The 23,744-nt window shown below is 40.8% G+C and overlaps 1 protein-coding gene across 1 annotated transcript in view; it reads right to left on the minus strand.

Annotated features, from left to right (window-relative positions):
- Positions 1 to 20,456, minus strand: part of TAFA4 (TAFA chemokine like family member 4) — a 373,044-nt gene extending 352,588 nt beyond the window's left edge. Inside the window, exon 1 of the mRNA XM_073592207.1 lies at positions 19,945 to 20,456. The gene's annotated coding sequence lies outside the window, so the exon portion shown is untranslated. The remainder of the gene's footprint in view (positions 1 to 19,944) is intronic.
- Between the last annotated feature and the right edge of the window lie 3,288 nt (positions 20,457 to 23,744).

Consider the following 23,744-nt stretch of genomic DNA (forward strand, 5'->3'; position numbering starts at 1 on the left):
AAATTTTTTTTACTTCCTATTGTATTTGCGTGAGGTACACCATCATAGCCCAGCCAATAATGATGGCCAAAGATCACAAACCTGGAAGAAGATGGGGAAAGATGTTGGTGGCAGTGGGGAAGTGAGTTTAACCACTAGCCAACCCGCTCACGCAGATATACTGCGGCAGGTTGGCTCTCCTGCATGAATTGATATACCTGTACCTCGGTCTGTGCAAGGAGGATAGCGGGTGCACGCACATCCCCTGCGTGCCGCAAGAGCATGCCAGTGGGTCCTGCGAAGTCGATGTCCACCGGCGACCCACGATCGTGGTGAGGAGAGGCAGAACAGGGAACTGCCTGTATAAACAAGGCGATTCCCTGTTCTGCCAGATGACATGACAGAGATCTACTGTTCCCATTGATCTCTGTCATGTTCCAGTAAGCCCATCCCCCCTACACGCTGAGGGAACACACTTAACCCCTTGATCGCCCCTTCCCAGTGAAAGGAACAGTTTTTTTTTTTTTTAATTGTTGGTCTAAAAACCGCAGAGGTGATCAAATACCACTAAATGAAAGCTATTTGTGGGTAGAAAGGACATCAATTTTGTTTGGGTACAATGTCGCACGACCGCGCAATTGTTAGTTAAAGCAACGCAGTGACGTATCGCAAAAAATGGCCTGGTCATTAAAGGGGTAAATCCTTCCGGGGCTGACTTCTTCAATAGACCAGAGTAATACACAACAGCAGATCGGAGACTTTCTTGCCTATCTGAGTATGGTAAATCGAAATGTTTGCTGGTGTGAATAAAATTTAGATTTTCATTTCCTGAAAATGTTGGTAAAAATTTAGGAGATTTAATCAAAATTTTGACTAAATGCACTGGGGTCAGTTCAATTGGAAAGGAGACCCCGAGGCTTTGTAGAGCTTTGTATGGGAAAGGCTTACATGTTAAGTGCTAGCAAAAGCTCATTATTGGTCTTAGCTGTCCACGGGTCTTTATGTATGTGAGATAACTGATGCTCAGGACTGTCTTTCTTTGGTGTGGATGCCTGCTGCTGGGTGAAAAAGCTGAGTTCTGACACAACAGTAAAAAGGTAAATGAGTTGCTTCTTTGTTTTGTAGAACTGAAAAGGGGGCATCCTGTTAGTCAGGAACTGCTGACAAACCTACTTAGATTGTTTCTGGGTGTCCCTGTGCATGGTTTACAGTGGCCACTACCAGTTGAGCCTGCCCCCCTTTACAATAAATAATAATCAACAATTCAGCTACAAAAAAAAAACAAATACAAAAACGTTAGGGGTCTTTTCATAAAAGTTTTCACACACCTTTTATACAGGCTGCACACTTTTTTTTACAGTTGAATCCAATTAGAAAAATGTGTAATTCTTGGGTAAAAGTTGTGTGAATCCTATGTGAAAACATTTATAAATAAACTCCTAAGTTAAATTAAATAACATAAAATAAATACATCCCCTTAAAAAAAAAAAAAAAATACACACAAAATTTACACAAAAATGACACACTCTACACACTCTAAATAAAGAAAAACGCGTCCCATCTTTTTACATAAATCCAAAATAAATACATATACCTGTCTCAGAAGCCTCTGAAAGAAGCTGCACAGAGCTTCACAATGTTTCCAGACCAGTGAAGCTGAGCCTATTACTGTAAAAAGAACTGTGAGTCCCCAAAAGGCTAACAAATTGAAACTTACCACAAGTGGTGGACACCTCTAGGTACATGTCTGAATGTCAGAAACCCAGGTTGCTTTGTGATGTAAGCAACAGACAACCTTTGTGGTTGAAGAATGTGGTCATTCCCTCCTTCCTCTTGCATTTGATTATTAGTTAGTAAGGCCACCCAGTGATGGGCTAGCCAAAGTACAGTATATGAGGTGGTAGGGAGTAGGCCAAAGCGGCTGACCAAAGGAAATGGTTGTGGTTTCCATAAAAGAGAGACCTGGGTTTCCAAATGAGATCCAAACAATCATGTGTGCTGTATATGCCTTGCTCTGGGGGTTTGAGGGATTTCTGGTTCTCTTTACAAATTAATTCCACCTTTCAGACATTTTTTCATGTTACATTCATATAAAGGGTGTAATATGAAACTTGGTGCCATCCTTCAGACCTCCACCCTCAAACTGCCCCTTTCCCCTTTATGTAAATTGAGCGGGGTACTTTACTCTGCAGGCTTCTGTTGATTTTAGAATTTGGTTAGCCTTTGCATGGCTAGAGCCACATCATCCAGTCATAGATCTATTTACACGGATCTGTGACTGGTGGCTTACAGGTCTTATCTGCCCCTGTGACTGAGGGTCTCTTAGTTCTCCATGGATCACCAGTGCAGTGACGTTATCACACTTGTAGTCCATTGTTTTTTTCCTCCAACTCTATAACTGAAGGTCCGTATCTCTGCATGCACCTGGGGCTGGAGGAATTGTCTGCAGGAGCCTGGGCAATTTTACTTGCAATCCACTGCTCACAGGTTGAATGCTTTGCAGGCTCCAATGCAAAAAAATAATTAATGCACACTTTTGCAATATTGGCACAGGTGGAATATGCCTTTAAAAGAGAAATGCAGGATTGTAAAAAAATAAACATACATACTCCCCTATGTAGATGAAGCATCAATCCAATGCTGCAGCTGTCCCTTGCTGGCTCTTCACTGAGAACTGAGAGATCAAACAAGGCTGATCTTTCAGCTCTCTGGTCCATTCTGAGCACAGTGCATTGACAGTCTGTCACCGCTCTGTGCTCTGCCCTTGCAGCGCTCACTGGAGCAACATACTGAGGAAGGGGTGGAAATGACTGGCTCTGACTCTCAGAGGTGTGCTGAGAGGCTGAGCCAGCCTCTGGTTAGGAATCTGGACGGATCCCAACAACATGTTATGTGGGCTTTAGCCCGCTGCCGGGTGATTTTGGGTCACAAGAGTGTAGAACTAAAGCAGGCCATACATGGTCGAATTCTGAACAAATTTTCTTTTCAAAATCAGAAATGTTGTGCGTTTTTTCATCCGATGGTGCTACCATTGATTTTTGAAAATCGACCAACCAAGCCTTCAATTTCACCTCATGTTGCTACAGAAAAGAATTTTCGTGGTCGGGAATCTTCTTTTCTTTCCGGGAATTTTCTTTTCTTGCGCTCATGTGCATTCCTTTTTCTATTATATTTCTCGCACGATTCTCCCATCATTGATTAGAAAATCGTTCATTTTTCAAAAAAATTCCAACATGCCCGATTACTCAAATTTGATTGCCGCACGAAAATCTTCTGTTTCTGCAGCCCATTAATAGTGTGAAATTCAAACGAAAATTCTTAGATAAGATGTTCGAAAGAAAATTCTTTCGAAATTCGACCCTTGTATGGCCAGCCTAAGTGCACTCCTGTGACCCATAGGAGAAGTATGGCCAGTAGAGCTTTAGCTATTCTTTTCCTTTGAGCTTTGTTAAAAATAATGTTTCCACCCTTATGCTAGTATGAATCAAAAACTAATGGCTTCCACCTAATGCTAAAAAAGGTATTATAATTTCTGGGTGCAGCACAAAATCACAGCTTTCCAATGCCTTAAGATTAGATTTAGATGTGCATCTAAATCTCCCTTGCCTCTAAAACCCAAACTGCATTTGGGTCGTACTCCAGCTGCTACTCACAGGCAAGGAGTAAGCAATGCAATACAATGCCTCCTCACCGCCTGTTTTAACCCCATTTTTTGCAGACAAGCGCACGCAACCGTGTGCACGGAACATGGTTACGGGGTGTTTGCGGTGCTTCCTCATTGACTTGACACACGAAGTATAGCAGCCATGGCATCTAAACATCCCCGTCCCCTGTCTATAGCAGGGGGGCGGCTCAACTACACATTTTTGCCACCCCCAGCCACAAGTCTAAACAAGGCCTAATTGTTTTACCTGTGTACAGATGCTGCATCACCACTTGCACTACTAGTCTTTTGACGTGAGCTGCTCTGTAAAGAGGCAGCACACTCACTGCAAAGGTCCGACATGCCTCCTGATGAGTCAGGCCCATAACTCTGCAACCAGCAGGTAGCATGAGCTTTGCTAATTGCAGAGCTATAGGTCAGACTCATCAAGGTTCTGACTGCTGCAGATAGACCACTGCTTCTACATACAAAGCAACAGCCCTTAGCTGAAGCACTACTGGTATGGGACTGGCAATAATAGTGGCAATGTGGCATATGCACACAGGTATGACTGCTAAGATATTAAAATGCTGTTATTTTGCTGCAACCTGAAATACTGAATGCATTGTCCATACGACTTCAATTGGACCCTAAATAAATTCAAATAGAGGGTAACAGTGATGCCGTGTACACACGAGCGCAATGTCCAACAGAAAAAGTCAGACGGAAGCTTTTCATCGTATATTCCGATCGTGTATATGCCCCATCGGACTTTTTACGTCAAAAATTCTGACGGACCTAGAAAGAGAACATGTTCTAAATTTTTCCGACGGAACCAATTCCTATCAGGAAAACCACTCATCTGTATGCTGTTCCGACATACCAAAAACGATGCATGCTCTGAAGCAAGTACGAGACGGAAGCCATTGGCTACTGGCTATTGAAGTTCCGTTTTGTAGTCCCGTCATATGTGTTGTACGTCACCGCGTTCTGGACGGTCGGAATTTGGTGTGACCGTGTGTGTGCAAGACAGCTTGAGCGGAATTCCATCTGAACTCCGCCGGAAAAACCTTCAGAGTTTATTCCGACGGGAAAACCGGTCGTGTATACAGGGCATGAGAATTCAACCCTAGGAATAAAGTCTGCACTACCTTATACAGTAATATTTTTAGCAAGGGTGCACAGTTAATTACTCGCTAATATTTTTTATTTTATTTTTTTATTTTATTTTTTTCGTGTTTAGTATATAATTCAATTAAATCCACTCACTCAAGTCATTGAAAAAAAAAAAAGCTAGAACAATACTGATCTCCAGTACCAGATGTTAAGCTTGGCAGATTTTTAAAATAGATCTGTAAGTTTTTTTTAACAATGGCAGCTATAAATAAAATGCACAATGCAAAAATTGAATGCAGAGTGTACTGTACACTGATTGAAGATATCTTTGCGCTTGCATATGCATGAGTTCTGCTTTTAAGCAGGTTTTAATAATTCACTCAATGCGATTCATCTAGATAGTTATTGGATTCTACATGATCATTAGGGTTTTCCCTCTATGGTTTAACATTCATTTGTGAGGCATTTGAATTTCGCACTAGAAAGGTGAACGTGGTGTTTATTGTTGCTTTTGATATGTGTCACATTGCTTTGCTTTTATTTCGCTACGCAAGCTGTTTTGAATGCATCTCAAATTTAGTTACTAACGCCATAATGACACTGAATGGCTAGTGCATAGAACATTAGGAATGAAGGGAGCAGCACAGAGTCCCAAAATTTATAAATTCAAATAATTTTTTCCTTTTTGTTGGCTCCCTCTTCTGGTCACATCCGGACATGCATGACTAAATTCAGCACGTGAACTGTGGGAGAAAGGGGGTTCAAAGAATGCTAATGGGAATCAGGAGACTCTTTATAGTTCAGGAAAAAATAAATCAACTCTCCTTTCTCTTGTTTCGTGGTCTGTACACTTGAAAAGGATAAGGTAGACACAATACTGCATTCAATAACACATTCTATCTTTAGTGTTTTTATTTAAATAATCCCACGATCAAATAGTAGGAGCTTGTGCAAAAACTGCATAAGTAATAAATAGGGATGTTGGTAGCTATGTGACATACAATGTTTTATTGAACACATATAACTTTGCCTGATAAGCTTTTAGAAAAGGACAACCTGAACTGATGATAAAACTGACCTTAAAGCGGAACTTCCCCATAAGTGGAGATGCCTCCTGGGTAGCTCCACCTGCCCTCGGGCACCACCATTATGGCACATGTACAGATGTACCCCAGGCCTTCGGGTACTGGAAGAACCCGTCTGCACATCTGCAGGTTGAGGTGATTTTGTTGCACGCGCAAAGATGGGTAAGGGGGGGTAGGGTTCTGTTCTGTGTCCTTTCCCAGCAGCCCCCTGATAGACCCCGTCACATATCCCAGAGGCTGCGGGAGCCCATTCACAGAAATGGTGAGGGGCTGTGGGGCCTCTGCCCTTATTGGGGTCCGGGCTGCCTGAACCTGAAGAAGGTAGGTGGTTAAAGAGGACCAAGATGGTGGCAACAGTGGTTTGCTACAGGACTATGCTGAACCCACTGGGTAGGGGAGTGTGTTTTTTTTTTTTTTTTTTTTTATTCAACCCAGCATAACACGTAAGGAAAGCTGAACTACAGGCAAAAAGCTAGATACACATTTGCAATACATATGTTTTACCCGCCAAAGTATTTGTATGATTGTCCATATAATTCTTCGATTCATACAGCTCTGCTGCACAGCAATGTCCTGTCTAACAGAGAAGGAGACCTAATTTTTCCTCTGCTGTAGCTCAGTAGTACTTATAGGTCTCCTCCCCACCCCGCAGCCTGTGACTGGACAGTGAAAAAAAAAGTGGTAGACTGATGAGCTCATCTCCCCTTCAGTCTTCTTTCTCCTCTATCAGCATTCTCTTTCCACTGCAGCAGAACTCATTTGCTCCTTGTGCTACTTGGCTCTTTCCCTACTGACCTCTACAGCGCAGGGACTTCAAATTCAGGCATTTATTTGCTTGCATTGAAAAAAAAAATACAATACCTTTAATCATGTATAAATGAATACAGAGCTGCATTTGTGTCTTTAATACCTGCCTGGAGTTCGGCATTAAACTGATCTTAGATTGTTCTCAAATCCAAGCCATTTTTTTTGTTTCTGAGTCTGACGCCTGGGCACACTACCCCCTATGTAAACTGAGTTTCCTATGGTCTCTGTCACCATTCTACTCTTCTACTCTTTGCACTCTGTTGTTAAATGTGTCCTTTCGTGTCAAGAACTGTTACGTGTGGCCAACTTGATATGAATTTTTTTTATTCATACTAGACTTCCCCCTACCAGCTGTTATCTTTTAATATATCATATTTTTGGTATATAACACATACCACAATTTTAGGAGGAAAGTTTAGGGGAAAAAAATTACATTTTAGATAAAGAATTTTGAAGCAAAATTAGGGTCACAGCTCATCAATGCACCCTGCTCAGTGCCCATCTGCAGCCTATAAATTGCCCAACAATGCAGCCTGTTCAGTGCCCATCTGCAGCCATTAAATTACTCAACAATGCAGCCTGTTCAGTGCCCATCTGCAGCCATTAAATTACCCAACAATGCAGCCTGTTCAGTGCCCATCTGCAGCCATTAAATTACCCAACAATGCAGCCTGTTCAGTGCCCATCTGCAGCCTATAAATTGCCCAACAATGCAGCCTGTTCAGTGCCCATCTGCAGCCTCACCTTTTCCATCATTGCAGCCTCGCCAGTGTTGGATTATCCCTGCTGTTTCCAAGGGAAGAGGAGGAGCGAGCGCCGCTGAATTACACAGAGCCACGATCTCCTGTGTACCCGGTGCTCTGTCTCACAGCCACGCCTCCTGGCCCTGCTCATATGATAGACAGAATAGTAGCCCAATGTGGGGCCAGGAGGCGTGGCTGTGAGTGACGGAGCGCCGGGTACACAGGAGATCGCGGCTCTATGTAATTCAGCGGCGCTCGCTCCTCTTCCCTCAGAGACAGCAGGGATCGGTGTATAGCATGCATCCACGATTTTCCCCTGATTTTAAGGGGAAAAAAGTGCGTGTTATATGCCGATAAATGCGGTATATGCTTTCACCATGCAGGTCAACAGTTATTCCCTACTTTATAAATATTTCTTATTTATTTTGTCCAAGTTGGCATGGGTGTACTTGTCATGGCAACATTTTCGGGTTATAAAATGAACTGTCGCTAAATGTATGTTCCTAAAAGGTCTGTACCCATTGCAATCATACTAACACTTCATTGTTCCTTACTTTAAAATGGATTTTTGGGCAATTTAGCTTGAGTTAATGTGCCATAACAGCTCTCCTTATATACTAATTGCACTTCACATGTGTGACATGTATCTGGTCTTATGTACTCTAAAAATAAGCTGTTCAATTAACTCACCATTGTGACAGCATTTAACCCATGGCCAAGCATGGGTAAGTTTGATGTATTGTTCTCCAGTGCTTTAAAGCCTCCTAATTGTATATGTTTGTATGTCCAAAAAGAATGTGCTAGGCTTATAGCATCCAAACTGCCAGCTAAATACAATGAATTTGTACATTTTTTACTAATACATTGGTATTCTGGGCAGATGGTCTTATAATTGGCACACTGCATCGCCTGAAAGATCACTCAGCTACTCCATGGTTCACTTTTATGCTTCCTGGATCTTTTTCTTACTAGCTGAACAGAGGTGATGGCGTTAATTTCATTATTCGGTGAGTAGTATTGCTGCACCACCTGAAGATGTATAACTAAAGGCAAAGCTTTTTTTTTTCCTTTTTGGATACAGTGCAGAGGAATTAGAACACCTGTCCGGTCTTTATTGCTGTCTGTGCCACTCTATTTATTCTGTTTCCCGTTATCACCAATGGTGAAAGAAAATCCAAAATTTTGGGTTGTCACCAGAACAGAAATAGAAGGAAAATCATCCAATGAAGAGACTCAGTTGACCCTGGTGACAACCAGGGATTCCCTTACTTTGGGGGGATTTTATCTTACTTCCTGTTTTGGCTATGGGAAGTGAAGCCATTAGAAATCTTTCCAATGGGATACAGATGGCAAAAAAGAAAAACTGACATTTTATAAACCACCTTAACCTATCCAAAATAAAGAAAAAATCCTTCACTTCTACTTTTTGTATGGCAGTGTCAACTGGAATATACTGTATATAAGGAACTCCAAAAGAGATATCAGGAAAGGGTTCAGATTTTAAAAAGTCAGATTTTATTGATTTAGAATAAGCCAAAAACCAACACTTTTCTGGGTTTAGAAGAAAGCTCACTTCACCAGAGCTGCAAGAACTAGAGAAATAATAAATACATTCTAATTGTTAGTGCTACTAAGATAAAATGTGGCTATAAAGCCAACTTCAATAGCAGCCCAAATGTAGTAAAATGATCCATAATTATTAAAGTGTTGTTTGTTTCTCTGATTCTTGTAGCTCTGGTGAAGGAGGTATTTCCTGACCTCTGAAAAATATTGACTTTTGGTTTATTCTACCACTACCTTTTTTTGCCACTACTTACATACATTCTAACTGGTTCCACTGGAGACTCCACTTCTCTCCCTAGCAACCTTGGCTTATGAGTTACCTAAATTATTCTTACCCAGTATTTGGAACTATATATATTGTATATGTGTGTATATATACATATATATATATATATATATATATATATATATATATATATATATATATATATATATATATATATATATATATATATATATATACACACACTATATTACCAAAAGTATTTGGAAAGCTGCCTTTACACGCACATGAACTTTAATGGGATCCCAGTCTTAGTCTGTAGGATTCAATATTGAGTTGGCCCACTCTTTGCAGCTATAACAGCTTCAACTCTTCTAGAAAGGCTGTCCACAAGATTTAGGAGTGTGTCTATGGGAATATTTGACCTTTCTTCCAGAAGTGCATTTGTGAGGTCAGACACTGAAGTTGGACGAGAAGTCCTGGTTAGCAGTCTCCACTCTAATTCATCCCAAAGGTGTTTCTATCAGGTTGAGGTCAGGGCTCTGTGCAGGGCAGTCAAGTTCCTCCACCCCAAACTCGCTCGTCCATGTCTTTATGGACCTTGATTTGTGCATTGCTGCTCAGTCATGTTGGAACAGGAAGGGGCCATCCCCAAACTGTTCCCACAAAGTCGGGAGCATTAAATTTTCCAAAATGTCTTGGTATGCTGACGCCTTAAGAGCTCAACCCCAGAAAAACAACCCCACACCATAACCCCCCCTCCACCAAATGATTTGGACCAGTGTACAAAGCCTACCAGTCGAGTTCTGTACAACTGCCCTATCGGATTTTCCCTGTTTGATCAGTGCTATAGTCAGCAATGCTGATAAGTGTATTCTGACAGCGGGGAAGTCTCCCTACTGTCGGAATACAATAGCTCAGCGGGGAAGAATCCCCCATTCACATCAAGTGTTGGCCATGGATCCTGCATTAGTCTGGATGACGTCAGGAGGACCATAAACCACTGGAAAAAATACAATAATTATTGGGCTAAGGTGTTTTCTACCATGCAGGGTTATATCATCTGCGAAATAGGGGAAGAGTTAAAATGTCTGAAATTATGAACATATAATCCAAAATACCAGAAAGGGTAAGTAGCAGAAAGTCAGTAATTGAATAAAAATAACGTTTAAAAATAAAAATAAGACTTCTGATGGAGATGTTAAGTTTTTTAGAGGGAGTCCATAGCCTGGGTGGTTTACCACAGGGAGTGTAGCTGGTACTGTGAAAGCAGCATGCTGGAGGGTTGAAGAACCTCTGGGAGAAATATAAAAAGAACAAGCAGCCCCAATTTAAGTGCAGGAGTATTTAGATACGTTAAATCAAATGGTAATGCACTTACTCAAGGTAAGGTGAAAACAGGCACATCTTATATTATCAAATGTATGGCAGGAATCCAAGGAACGAACATCCAGGTAGTGCTACAGGTCTTGCTCGGAGGTGCCATTGGTTTCCGGTGTCCCGGGCTTAGACTGCAGAGCGCAGGAGGAATTCGTCACGCAAGGTCCACTGGACCATGAGGGAGTAGACGCTGCAGGAACTTGTCTAGCAGCGTAGAGGAGTGGAGGATAAGAGTAAGTAAATCTACTTTTCTATGCCCCCTAAACAGGCATGACCCCACTGCAAGGGACAATATTTAGGGTTCCTGGAGTTCAGCTTTAAGAATTACTGTAAAACAATAATACCATTCTTTAGTTTAATAAAAGTTCACCTATTGGCTATCTGTGCTTGAATGTCATTCTCTCAACTCCCTTTCTACAGAGGTCATGTGATCATTGCCTTGGCATATGCTCATGTGACCAACACCACAGAGAGCCCTTAACACCAGATTCTGCAGCAAAGCATTTCAAAACTTCTTTTTGCATGTATGCACTTAGGAAACCTGTGAAAAGAGAAACACAGGTGCTACTATTCTTGAGCTGATTTTAAAAGGTACATGCCCCATGTCTGTCAGTCTAATACAGTCTTTACTGTCTAATAAGCCTTTGACAAGGTGTGAGCATGCAGCCAAGCAGAAAAGTTTTGCTTATTGTAGGTCAATGACTCACTAGGCACTGAAGCCAGGATCAGAATAATGGTCCTGTAGGTTCTCTTTAGGGGGGCACTTTGGTTAAGATAATGTTTTTTTCAGCATAACACAGCACAGATCTATATTAATTGATTTGAGCTGGATCTGGAATTTATGTATAAAAGGAGACAGTTAAATCATGAACAAAGTTAATACTGATAACTTAAAGTGAAACTGACATGGCCTAATCAGGTATTGACTTCTGGTCAAGTCAGCACTAAACAACCCTAAGCCAAAGCCTCTTACTTTCAGCTGTCAAACAGCAGATCATCAATGGCTGGAAGTAGCTCTGCCATTATGGGAGCTCGGCATGGCCTTGGACAAAGGACCCTATGTACAGACTGAGCCCTGGATCTAAGGCGGCTTCACAAGGACACAGATGTTGATTTGTAGATTAAAGGAGGTACTTGCATGTTACTTGCATGCTTGACAGTATTGTTAGCTTGGGTACTTTTAAAGGCATGATCGCTTTAAGCACATTTCCTTTTGTCACCAACACAGTTCAAGGTACCATAGTGGCTATCAGAAAATAGACATTTATATAACAGCTGTTAATTTTATTTTTAAATAGGACTAACATGAAATATACATAAAACATATATAAAAGTAAAAACTGTTCTACAATAATTTTCTTCTTTTCATTAAAAAGAAATCACTACTAACATTGATTTACCAATTAACAGTTTGAAAGATAACAAGTGACTGTGTCCCTCTGAGAATTCTCCAGCAGTGAATACTTCAGTGCCAGTTTAAAATTCTACATTTAGTGATTCCAAACTTTAAATAAATTATAAGCCATGTGTATATTGACCAGAGTTGACAGCTATCCACTTACCAATGTAGGTAGTGGCTCACTCATTTGTGCTGTCAGTAAAGATGACCGAATTAGGTTACAATCTGTATCTTCACTGAACACTGCTGGGAGACAGATATTGGCACTGACTCTGCCTATATGTCTAACAGGATCCAGCGAATCTTCTGTATCTAGCTGATAGACGATGCAAGCACACAGACAGCTGGACTAGAGGCCTCTTTCCTTGAGAATTGCGATTGGGTTATCTGGCTTGCATGAGCACGTCTCCTATCCATACACTGCTGGCCTTATGACCCAGCCTTGCATATATCACAGCAAGGGGCAAAATAAAGCTTTTGTAGAGAGAACTACAAAAAAAAATTCTCAGCGTGAACTTTGCAAATAAACTCATATTGTCGAGTTCTTTGTAGGGTAAGCTAAGTCAAATCAGCGCAGAATGCTGTTGAGGAAACAGAGAAGTAATCCTGATGAACTTGTATGCTGCTATTTCACAGTAATCATAGATTTAGTAGTGTGGTCAAACATGCAGGCATGTTCAGACTACCCTGTAGGACCAGGGGCTGCTGGCACGACTATAAACTTTAATTATTTTTAAAATTGATGCCCATACATGGGGGAGGGGAGGAAAAACCAGATGCTGCAGGTGCTAGAAGGGTGGGGGTTAAAACTAATAATTGGAACTGTTCTAATCTATGCGATCAGTCAGTCCCCCCATGGCCAATGGACATCTACTGGAGCCTATGGCGTGAGGTCATTAACCAATCTGTCCAAAAACATTTGGATCAGGTGACTGCCACCTCAAGTCTATGAAGAGCTTCACAGGGCCATGAAAGATCTATTATTGTTTACTTTTATGACTGTAAAGCAATCCTTTGACTGTATATGTGTGAGAAAAGGTATGAGAATGGAATCATTGGAATCATTGTTAAAAAAGCTAGGTGGAGATTTTAGGGCATTCTTCAACAGACCAGGAAAGTGTAGAGATAAGTCAAGAAATCACACAGAGAGCAGAGAGATGGAGGGAAAGAAATCATAAGCTGTAGTTCTGTAGTATTTTGCTACCTACGTATGCACTTTATGTATTAAAGAAAAGACTATATCCAAAGAGGGCCCCTATGAATGAGTAACCTTTACAATGATATTCTCAGCAGTACGATTGATGCAATCACCACTTGTCTATGATTAAAAACCCTTTCATGACTAAGCCTATTTTTGAAATTTGGTGTTTACAAGTTAAAATCCGTATTTTTTCTAGAAAATGACTTAGAACCCCCAAACATTATATATATTTTTTTAGCAGAGAATCTAGAGAATAAAATGGCGATTGTTGCAATATTTTTTATCACGCGGTATTTGTGCAGCGGTGTTTTAAACGCAAATTTTTGGAAAAGTGACACTTTCATGTATTTTAAAAAATCCAAACAGTAAAGTTACCCCAATTTTTTTGTATAATGTGAAAGATGATGTTACGCCGAGTAAATAGATACCAAACATGTCACCCTTTATAATTGCACGCACTCATGGAATGGCGACGAACTACGGTACCTTTGAATTTCCATAGGCGACGATTTAAAAAAATTTTATGGTTACCAGGTTTGAGCTACAGAGGAGGTCTAGGGCTAGAATTATTGCTCTCGCTCTGACGATCGTGGCGATACCTCACATGTGTGGTTTGAACACCGTTTACATATACGGGCGCGACTTCCGTATGCGTTTTCTTCGCTGCGCGAGCTCGCGGGGACAGGGGCACTTTAAAAATTTTTTTTTTTTTTTTTATTTAATTTATTTATTTTTGTACTTTATAAATTGTGTTTAAAATTTTTTTTTTTTTTTTTTACTTTTATTGCTGTCACAAGCAATGTAAACATCCCTTGTGACAGTAATATGTGGTGACAGGTACTCTTTATGGAGGGATCGGGAGTCTAAAAGACCCCCCATCCCTCCTTTACACTTCAAAGTATTCAGATCGCCGAAAACGGCGATTCTGAATACTGTGTACTTTTTTAAATTCGGCGCCATTGGCAGCCGAGTAAATGGGAAGTGACGTCATGACGTCGCTTCCGCATTTACAAGAAGAAGGCTGGAACGAAGCCACTCGCAGCTTCGTTCCAGTCCGCCCCCAGCCGCCGAAGGCAGCCGAACGGACACCGGGCCTCCCGATCGCACGGGAGGCCCGGTAACAGCGGCGGGAGGCGGCGGGAGGGGGGGATGTCCCCTCCCGCTCCTCCGGTATAACAACCAAGCGGCTTTTAGCCACATCGGTTGTTATACTCGGGTAGCCGATCGCCCGCTGAAAACAACGGTACCGGGATGATGCCTGCAGCTGCGGGCATCATCCCGGTATAACCCCGGAAAGCCAAGTACGCATATATGCGTTCGGTCGGCGGGAAGGGGTTAACCAGTAGGATTTTCTGTATGGTGGTAAAAAGGACCGATTTAAAAAAGTTACCTTTTCTCCTAGGAACATTTCTAGAACCACATATGTACCACCATCAAAAGTTAGAAAAGAAAGCTACAGTAGATCCATTGGTAAACCATTCTCAGCATAGAGAAGCAGATTGCTCATTGCCCTTCATCATAGAGACATCTGTCCAAGGATGGCCATACATGTCAATGAATTGTAGACGATTTAGCAAATTATCTCATTAGAGGATCAACTTTGTCAGCCAATGGAATTTGACAGAACATTTGAACCAGTTGTGTAGCATTTCCCGAAATGCCTTAAATATTGGATGTGAAAGTCTAGTTAGGGATGGATTGATCAGAGGTCTACAAGTTCTTTTAAAATGATCAAATCCCTATATTGACAATATTCGCCTTTACTTAGACAATTATTACATAATTAAATTTCACTATAAAGCTGGACAAACCAATTTATTTACAGACAGCGAACATGACATTGGAAATGTCAATCTATCCACATTTTGGTATTTTCACATGAGGCAACCTTGATGAAAGGCAATAAAAAATATACCTTTTCTTCCCTTTCTGCACACTTTTTTCCCATAAACTACTGGGTCAATGACTGCAAACTCAAGGACAGCAAGTCTATTCTGCGCTGCCTTCACCGCTCATACACTTGAACCACATCAATCAAACAATAACTTCATTTTTTTTTCCCTGCCGCAAAACAAAACACATTCCGAGAGAATAAGAATTCTAAATATAAATTGGCCCACATCTGCAAAATGAATACCTCGCACAAGCAGCCTGTGTCACGCTGGAAAATGAATATGTAGTGACCTTTCCAATGGCATGCTTCCCATTATGCTCAACTATTAGAAAACACGTTTCCTTTTTAATAATGAGGTGTGCTTCTACTTTCAAAATATATATTCAAGGATTCTGTTTGTTTATGCATGGTGCTCATATATATAAGTATAGCCATATAATTATTAGTGTATGAATGGATGGAGGAAGCTAGATAGATGGATCGATAGATAGATAGATAGATAGATAGATAGATAGATAGATAGATAGATAGATAGATAGATAGATAGATAGATAGATAGATAGATAGATAGATACAGTATATAAATGCACCTGCTCATTAATAGTATTACATATATTTTTATATAATATTTAGCCATGCCTATTTACATACATTTGGTGCTTTAGATAATAGCTTAAATGCATAAATATGTTCACTATATAAATATACTTATTATACTTATGTGTGTGTCTGCGTTTTTGTGTATGTATGTATATATAAAATGTTAATGCACAAACTTTCATGTAAGTTTTTTGTAATGCACATATGTAAAAGAGCTAAATATCTTATCATCATTCCTACTGTTAGTATATTTTTGTGTGTATTTTTTTAAAAACACACTCATGCACATTATATACACTACAGTGTACATGCCTGCATAAATGTTAAATATTTGCGATGCAAATAATACTCGAATACAATATATGACTATTAATAGGATGGACACAAATTGCCTGCAACTCTGTTCTACATACAGCCTAAAGAACATATTCAAATATTGACTTACACATTCAGAAACTAGCCTTAAAAATATTAATTATGTTTAATCAGCCTGTTAACTGAAGCCATTAATCTATCACTGCGCCGATCTGATTTAATTATGAAATCTAGCAAGCTAACATGTGTGCTTATGACATAATCTGTCATAATCAGTGTTTGTACCTGAGACAGTCAAAGTGTGCACAGTGTCTACAACTTTGTCTTTATTACATTGCACAAAATATCAAGAAAAGTTGCTAAGATACTGCTTGATTATATATTGGAAAAAAACATACTTAGATTACTTCAGCTGGCACACTGTAACTGAATGTAGACCTCCAGTCTTAAGGATGGGGCATACTTGAAAAAGCTACTTGTTTACTGTAAGGGCTAATGACTTAGGTGGCAATGTGTTTTAATGCTGCTTTTAAAACTGTATTTACATACTGAGACATATATGAAATTTAATATTCTATTAAGAATGTACCTAGTCCATTGTGGGCTTTTGTATGATGGTCCCTTTAAGAGTGGATGACAATGACAGAGAGATGAGTGGAGAGAGCGAGAGAAAGCGAGACAGGATAATGGGGGAGATGGAAAGGAAGATAGGAGAGGAAGAGAGGGATAGAGAATAAGAGACCAATAGAGTGAGAGAAGAAGAGACAAAGGGATACATGGTATATGAAGAGGAACTAAAAGAGGGAGACAATAGAGGGAAAACTAAAGAGCAAGAAGAGGATAACAATAAGGGAATGATAGAAAGGCAAGAAATGTAAAGCGGAAGAAAGATGAAGGGTGAGAGCAAGAAGAGTGAAGTGAAAAATGAAAATAATGATGGAAATAGGACAGAAAACAAGGAAAGAGAGAGGGTAAATTGGAGAGAGGTAAGGAGATAACAAAAGGCAGAGAGAGGGTCAAAACAGAGAAGTTGTAAGACAGAGGTAGAGTGAGAACCAAGAAGAAGAAGGGGTACAGAATAGATTAGAAGGAAAGAGTGTCGGTGTTAGAGGGGACAGAAGGGAGCACTGGAACCTTATGATTATCCTAATACTATGAGGGGGTATAGGTGTATATGAATAGAGTGTCTGAATTCTTAGTGCTGGCAGCTTCTCCATGCCAAAGGACTTCCACTGTCTCCTTGGTTTGTAACTGAGGGAATCTCAGATTGAAGTGCCATGACAAAATTTAGCTTTATTCCAAGGTAAGATAAAAACTTTATCACAGAGCCAACTCATTTCAGGGGTCAGAGAACACCTCCTTCATCAGGGCTGGAAATGAAAGGTAATATATACTGGATTTATACAAAATATTTTTTTTTAACCAAACTGTTAAAAAGCAGAGTCCATGAGCTGAGGGGAGACATGGGGGAGACAGAGGGGAGGGGGCAGAAGGGAGCAGATAGATAAAGTGCCAGTGAGAGAAGGGGACAGATGGGAGCAGAAAAAAAGGGTGCCAGTGTGAAAGAGAGAATAAAAGGAAGGGAGGGCCATAAAAGGGAATAGAGAGAAAGAGCGCCAATATGGGCGGGGGGGGGGGGGGGGTAGAGAGGAAAAGAGGCTAGCAGAGGGGAGCAGAGAAAGTGTCAGTGTGTGAAAGGACAAAGAAGAAAGAAGATAAAAAGAGAGAAAGAGTGCCAATGTGAGAAGGGGGGCAGACTTGAAGATGAGTAAATCTGATACAGTGAGAGAGAGAGGAAGAGAAACAGATCAAACTTTTTTTATTATTATTACAAGCCTATGGGAAATAATTAAGTGTAGAAGCTGGGCAGCAATGGACAACTTTCAGCACTAGCTAGTGGTCAGCGACCAGTCTATCTCAATCTACCACACTGTATGCTCCTATTGCAAACCCCACAGTACTTACTCCATTACAATAGATATCAAAGCCAACAGATATAATCTCCTCATCCAGCAGCTGTTCTGAGCACTTCATCTACCTCTATAGACTAGAGTGCAAATCAGAACACAATGAACAGAGCGCAGCTGACCTGAGAGAGCATGCCTTGCCATCTGATTCCCTTTTATCCTGCTGACTCAATAGCAGAGTAGACCTGTCACCTCGCAAGGCTGCCACAGATACAGTTGATCTATAAAGGGATAATGAAAGCGATCCTAGAGGCACTTTCCTTGTGAGTGCAGAGAATCGGTCAGCTGTCCTGGAAGCAGCTCGTCCATTTCATCAGCCTAGGGACTGTACAGCTGGTTCCAGCACCTGAGGATGCAACCTTCAGCCCAAGTTAAAGGGGCATCACCGTGTATATTGCTAAACTTATACAATGGGTTACATAACTTCTATTCCACTATAAATCCTGATGTAGTTACCACAAGCAGTAGTCCATTAAACTTTAGTGCAAAGCTCCTTAATTGCAAACCACTGCTAGCTATATACACATATAAAAATATAATGTGCAGATAACATGCTAAAATAATATAGCACTGCAGCAGGCAATAATGATGTTGTGTAGTAAAACATAGTAACCAAGCAGATTTTACACTACACAAAAAAAGATGCTTTGTGATGGGTTTGAGTACTTTTCACTTTGCTCTATGAAATAAGTGCACCAGGGCAACACAGATCAAGCAGACTGTGAGCATAAAAAGCTTGACAGTTACTTAGCCTTCTATCTGCTATGGAATATAGATCCTTGTCTATGATTCAAGGGAACCAACCTAAGGGCATGGAAATAAGCTACAAATATAAAGTACCTTTAAAAAGCATGTACCCTGCCTTGTAGCACTAGGGTCTTCGGTTTGAATCCCACCCAGGACACTATATGCATGGAGTTTGCATGTTCTTCCTGTACTTGTGCTTCCTCCCACACTCCAAAGACATGCTGGCTAGTTGGCTCCTGTATAATTTAGCCATAGTATGTGTATGCATGCATGTGAGAAAGGGATCTTAGATTGTGAGCTCCTTTAAGACAGGGACCAATGTAATTGTACAATATATATGTTAAGAGCTGCATAAATTGTCAGCGCGAAATAACTGTAATGAGAAAACAAAAATAAATGTTCCCCAAAAAAAAATCATCTACCTAGGCACACACAAATCTATTTATCTATATATTAACATATTGGTCACACTTCATTGCCATACTGCTTTGGCAGACTGCTACTATATAATGAATTATACCCTTTTGCAATAAACACTATTAATGAGAGACAAAGCCTCCTCCATCTACAGAACAAGTCCAGTTGACTGTGACTAACTACTACACACTGCTTCTATAGAAGTGAAGGAGTTAAGTGCATTTTACAAGCTGTCCTTTATAGACATATAAAACTTATCCTAACTCCCTGCAGACTTTCTAGAGATGGTGTATGGATACCTTAGTATATACAGATCCCCAGAGGCATTTTTAGGGTCCTTGGAAAGCAGGGGCATACAGATTAAAATGTCGAAGGACTAGAATACCACAATGACTACTTTGGATCAGATCTAAAACTAATATAATTTTAACAAAAACATGAATTGATCTAAATATTATATATGATTGCAACATAAATAACAGATGGCTTGAAAAGTAGGTATATTGTTTCAAAATTGTATAATACATAGAATGTATCATGCCCATATCTCAAAGGAGACCCGGAGCACTCAATAGAAGACCTGAACCAAAGAAAGGGAACAGGGGCAAACAGATTAAAATGTTGAGGGACTGCTAGAATACCATGATGACTACTTTGAAATAAATCTAAGATTAATATAATCTTAACAAAAATATAACACTGTACAATATTGCAACATAAATAACAGATGGATTGAAAAGTAGATATTGTATAGAAAATATAATCTCCATATATCAAAGGAGACATGGAGCTCTCAGTAAAAGACCCAAGGCAGGTGCCCTGTTGTCAGGGTCTAGCAACACCCCTGCAGATCCCCAAAACTCACCAATGAAGGGGTTGAGCTTTGCTCCTCATCCCTAACAAAGGCAGCCTTCAGCCTTGCAGCCGTCCAGTTATCAGTCTCGTTCAGCGGAGCTGTCCAGCGTCCAGATGGTGCTGAAATTCATTTGCCGGCTTTAATTCTCCTGGAGCTAACCGGGGTGTTCATGCTGTAGGTGGATCAGAAAGTTGGGCTCATCCAAAGTGGTCCCTCCATTCCCCAAGACTGATGATAATAAAAAAGTAGAAGTGATAAAGGTATATAGCCCAGGTGTAGCATGCACAGGCAGCAGTGCTGGCAAGTTAAATGATGATCACCAAGAACTATAGCAGGCAGGTGTGAACTAGTTTCTGTGCTGTAAGAGAAGGAGCCTTGCAGTGAAGTAGTCACAGTCCTCAGTGTGTGGTGCAGACCAGGCAGCTGCCCCTGTGCTCCTGGAGCAGAGATGTCAGTTACCAGCAGCAGAGAGAGCCACAGACAGATGCTTTGCTTTGAATCCAGAGTGACACTAACAAGGCTGCTGTGCACATAGGAATGATTGGACTAGACAAAGATCAGTCTGCTGTTAGGGCTCCTCCTTGCAGCCTCCTGCCCTCCCTTTCTACACAGTGTCATGTTCCCCCTTTCACTATCTCAGGCTCAGATACAACCTCTTGCCAGTGCTGATGTGCCTCTGAGCTGGTATGCATGCTCCTGGGGATGCAAACCATTTGTACCAAACACTCCATCAAGAGGATTCCACAGACTATTGCTGGAGGTCTACTGTCCCCTGTCTCGTTTATTTTTTTAACAGGCATGGTAATACGATTAAATTAATGATCCAGAAAAAAAAGTGCAGTTTGGAGACACTGGGGCTGATTAATTGTCTACATTTGTGATTTTAGAATGCCCTTGTTGCTGCACTGCATCTGTCAATCTTGGCAAGTGCTGCTACAATAGAGATCGCACCTTCTGTACACATGGGCAGGCTTGAACACAATGGTGAAAGCAGCTTTTGGCATTCTATGTTTATTAAAGGAACCTACATTGACAGTAATGCATAGGCTGCCACTGCTGACCTCCCTCAAGAAATGGTAGTTCTCTGGCTCTGTCTTCAGTACTTTCTCAGGCAGTGATCTGGAAGAAGCATGTGGTATAGCAAGTTATGTTTAACCCTGATTTCTGCATACTTGCTCAAGGTCAGTACCTTAAAGTGGTTGTAAACCACAGCTGTTGTAAAAAACAAAAAACAAACACATGCAAGGCAATGGCATAATGTACTAGTTTGCAACCCATACTAGCACATTATGAAATCCTCACCTTGGAACAAAGCCCTCCAGCGCTATACTGCCAGAAAGGGCTGACATCTTCCCCCAATCTTTCTTCCAGGTTCACGCACTCTGACTGTGTGATTGGCCAGAGCCGCGATGATGTCATCCCAGCGCATGCATGCGGGAACCCTCAGTTTCGGCATGAAGGTCCAGCAAGGTATGCTGGACCTTCAGAGCCCATGCGCTGGTGATGTAACTGGCTGCATGCAGGGTCAATATCTTCTAAACTGTGCACGTTTAGGAGATATTCATTTTATCTACAGGTAAGCCTTATTATAGCAAGGTGACTAGGATTTTCAGGATGAGAAGTTAGCAATGAAAGACTCCTTGTTTTCTCTGTACAGGTCTGCAGATGAACGTTTTCTGGTGCAAAAGTCCCCTAGAGTAAAAACTCTTATGCCCCGTACACACGGACGGATTTTCCGATGGAAAATCTCCGATCGGAGCGTGTTGTCGGAAATTCTGACCGTGTGTGGGCTCCATCAGACATTTTCCATCGGATTTTCCGACACACAAAGTTGGAGAGCAGGAGATAAAATTTTCCGACAACAAAATCCGTTGTCGGAAATTCCGATCGTGTGTACAGAAATCCGACGAACAAAGTGCCACGCATGCTCAGAATAAATAAAGAGATGAAAGCTATTGGCCACTGCCCCGTTTATAGTCCCGACGTACGTGTTTTACGTCACCGTGTTTAAAACAATCGGATTTTCCGACAACTTTGTGTGACCGTGTGTATGCAAGACAAGTTTGAGCCAACATCCGTCTGAAAAAATCCTAGGATTTTGTTGTCGGAATGTCCGAACAAAGTCAGACCGTGTGTACGGGGCATTAGGGGTTAATTTACTAAGACCGGAAAGAGCAAAATCTGTTGCAGCTGTGCATGGTAGTGAATCTGCTTTTAACTTCATTTTTTTCAATTAAGCTTTGACAAAAAGTAAATTAAAAGGTGATTGGTTTCTATGCAGAGCTGCACCAGATTTTGCACTCTCCAGTTTTAGTAAATCAATCCCAGAGTGTTTTACCATGCTCAGAGAACCGCAGGTGACGCATTCAGATGCCCATAGAAGTGCATGTTTATACACGCACATGTGTGAGTAAATGCCAATGTAAAAGAACATCAGCATTTACATGAGTACAAGCGGGTACAGCCATGTACTTCTATTTCTACCTGTATATAGCTCTTTTGTGTCTCTCACTGTCCACATGCATTTACCCAAACAAATCTCCAGCCACCCTGCACCTATTTTTATGTAATTCTATACATGCATAGCTTAATTGTAGCTGTCTTCTAGTCAGTTTGGTGGTATTAGGGGTCCTACCTAATCCCTGCATTGGCAGACAGCAGTCCTTACTGTAGCATTGAGGGGGTGCTCATGTAATGACATATAAGTGCAGTACCATTCATTGCTGCAATACAATGAACCCAGGACAACATGATGAAACACCACCGAATGTGTCTGTGATATCTTAGGTTCATGGAATGGGAAGAAGATGAATGATGATGCCCTAATTATGTGATAAGAAACTATGACTGCCCCAGGGACAGTCAAAGCAGGTTTATCCTGCCGTTTTAAATTCATCAGGCAGCAAACAAACAATGTTTCAATTCAGAAGGGCTTTGCACAGAAAGTTCACAGCATAAAAGAAACAAAACATCTGCTTGTCTAAGCTACAAACTAAACTAAGGTCAGTTCCTAACTAACAGAGTGCCCTCATCAGTTCTCCAAAACAAACGGGCAGCCCTTGCGCCTTTTTAGTGCTCTGACAACATTTTCACACGACAGACAGTAAGAGAGAACTAAGCATCAGTTAGCTCCCACAGGCCTGTACACAGCTGAGGCATATAATGAGGTCTGGCTACCAGTTAAGATGTGGACCTAGAAATGGAGTCTTTATCCCATCCAAAACTCTACAAAGTCTCTGGGCTCAAGAACCCAGTATATAATCTATTACGTTAACCCTCACTAAGTATACTGTAGATGAGAAACCTAGGTGACATATATACACTAACCACAATCTTGCCAGCCAGTGCTCTGTGTATATATACACACACACATACACAATGCTCAGCATAAATGAGTACAGCCCTTTTGAAAAATATAATTTTAATCAATATCTCAATGAACACGAGAAAAATTTCCAAAATTTTGACAAAACTGAGTTTTATAGAACATTTGTTTAGCTTATTACATGAAAGTAAGGTTAAAGGGAGTGTAAAAGTTTGTTTTTTTTGTTGTTGTTTTTTTTAAAATAACAAACATGTCATACTTACCTGCTCTGTTTAAGGGTAAGGACAGCACCAAGTCATGGAATGAACAAATTGTCGACATATTGCAACATCTATCTTGTTCCATTCTTCAAGAACAGCCTCTTTAGGAGCCTGGATGCTGAATGGAAAGTGATACTTTACTCTTCAGAATTCCCCAAAGGTGTTCGATTGGACTCAGATCAGGAGACATACTTGGCCACTGAATCACTTTCACTCGGTTCTTC

Source organism: Aquarana catesbeiana, linkage group LG07 (assembly GCF_042186555.1).
Source record: "Aquarana catesbeiana isolate 2022-GZ linkage group LG07, ASM4218655v1, whole genome shotgun sequence".
Classification (NCBI taxonomy): domain Eukaryota; kingdom Metazoa; phylum Chordata; class Amphibia; order Anura; family Ranidae; genus Aquarana; species Aquarana catesbeiana.